General features: G+C 40.7%; 1 pseudogene; it reads right to left on the bottom strand.

Annotated features, from left to right (window-relative positions):
- Positions 1-1,561: 1,561 nt before the first annotated feature.
- On the bottom strand, positions 1,562-1,990 carry LOC102889221 (annotated as a pseudogene).
- Positions 1,991-2,351: the final 361 nt, after the last annotated feature.

Raw genomic sequence — 2,351 nt, 5'->3', positions numbered from 1 at the left:
CAATTTCAGGCAGAAATACAAGCCCCTTAATTTTATTTAAGAAATCATGGAAAAATATAAAATCATGGAAATATAAAATCCAGCAAAAAACATATTAAACTTTTGTCTTTAGCATATTATCAAGAGTTAGGAAGGAAGTACAAACAAGGGTCCTGCCTTCATGAGATTTGCATCTTAATGAAGGGCGGGAGCTAAGACAATCACAAGTAAACTCCTATTCACACAAGTGATTTTAAAAGAACTGTAGTTGTAAAGAGAGTTATCTATACAGAGATTTACTAGGTAATTTGGGAAAGTGAAATCAAGAGAAGAGCTGTCAGGCTGAACTCACATTCCTTTCCAGTTTCCATGTAACTCTCCAAAACTCTGAACTAAACTGTCTACAACAGAGGTTCTCAAATCTGGGTGAGCCTCAGGATCCCCTAGAGAGCTTGTTAAAACACAGATCGTTGAGGCCTGCTTCTAAATTTCTCATTCAGTGGATCTGAGTAGAGACCAAGAATCTGTATTTCTAACAAATCCCAGGTGATTCTGATACTGCTGGTCTGGGGCAGCACACTTGAAGATTTACTGGACTGCACTATTTTGGAACCTAATGGTGGACAATATTGAGTATTCTGTTGTTACTTTTTTTCCTGTGCGCCCATCTTTTCTTTCAAGTAGACTACGATCTCCGACAGGATAGGATCTATTTTATACGTATGTCTTCCAAGTAAGTCAGTTCTCCCCAATAGAACTGAATTATTCTTGAATTAAAAGAATCATCCAAGAGTTCCACACCTCACGACTCAGGGCAATCATTCATTCATCTCTGCAACAATCTGAATCATTTTAAATATGATTGAGCAAAAAACTGTGCAGGATTTATCATATCTGCTACAGGAACAGTGGTCAGTTGGGCAGAGAACAAATGATATTACAGGGCCCAAAGGTGAGTAATTAGCCCTAATGACTTGGAAAATAAATAGGAATTTGCTTTGGGTAGGCTGTATAAATATCTACTGTATAATTGAATGCCTGATGCTTTTGGGGTACAAGTGTGATGGGAAGGGTATGGACAAGGGGAGGAGAGAGCATTATTGTCAGCTGCCCCCTTGCAGCTGCTGCTAGTCCCACTTTCTTCTCCCCAAACCGAATGACTGTAGGTTAAAGAAACTGCTGAAGCACAGACAATGAGTGAAGAAAGTGGCAATTCACAGCCTATTAACCTTGGATTTTGGAAGTTGTGCCACTCCCATGATTCTCCACTGCTGCTGGCTTTAAAATCACAGCTTTGAAAGATTTGCCTCCAGGTCTGTACCGAGACTTATGCTTTTGGATAAGACTGGCAAGACTTGGAAGCATTTTCTGGGGGTCCTGGAAAGATAACTCCATGAATGACTCCTTTGTGGATCAGAGAGGTCAAATGCATGCTATTGGCTACTGGTATCTGGGATTTCTGTTCTTCTTTTCCTCCCAAGTATTCAGAGGAATGGGTACAATGAGAACATTCTTTGTTCAGTGGACGTTCATTGATTCCATCATTCCAAAAATATTTATTAAGGGCTTGCTCTGCCCTTCATTTTTTTTTTTTTTTTTTTTTGTCCATTGAGGCATTTTATTTGAACATATGTATTACATCCCTAGAAAGAGAATCCCAGGATTTTCCCTCCTGTGTATTTTTGTCTTGCTTCTTCTTGGTCCATAATGAAACCAACTGACAGGACGGGAGGAGATTGTTCTGCCATTTTTCCAGATCCTTGATTTGCACATCGAATCTAGGGCTGATCACTCCATACTTGTTTAACCTGCCTGTGAGATTCCCAACAATTTCTCCAGCTCTATGATCATCAATGATTTCGAATTTGCCAGTGTAACCATGCTTCATCATCACAGTCAGAAACCGGACGATGACTTTGGAGCACGGCCTAATAAGAACCTGGCATTTGCCTCTCTTTTCAGCATTGTTGATGCTCTTGAGTGCATTGGCCAGGATGTTCATACACCCCATTATGGCGGCATGGAAAGATGGCGGAAAGAGCTCTGCCCTTCATTTTGGATGTGCAGTCTAGAATGGAGCAAAGGCTCTGTCTTCATGAAGCTCGCAGTTGCAAATCTCTTTCTAAGCTGAGATGACCAACCTTGACAGTCTGTCCAGCACTGAGGGGTTTTGTGGGATGTGGGACTCTCAGGGCTAACACTAGGAAAATCTTGGATAAACCAAAACGTAGACTCTTACCCAGACCTCACATTTCCTAGTCATGGCTGTCATTCATGAATTTGAGCTCAAGAGTGCATAAATAATAAATTGTTCTGCTTAATCTATAGAGCTGTGCCATTGAAAGTGGTAGCCTCTAGTGGTAGCACATAAT

The sequence above is a fragment of the Pteropus alecto genome, unplaced genomic scaffold, assembly GCF_000325575.1.
Source record: "Pteropus alecto unplaced genomic scaffold, ASM32557v1 scaffold121, whole genome shotgun sequence".
NCBI lineage: Eukaryota > Metazoa > Chordata > Mammalia > Chiroptera > Pteropodidae > Pteropus > Pteropus alecto.
The sequence above is the reverse complement of the archived record's forward strand: the minus strand, read 5'-3'. Positions and strand labels throughout refer to the sequence as shown.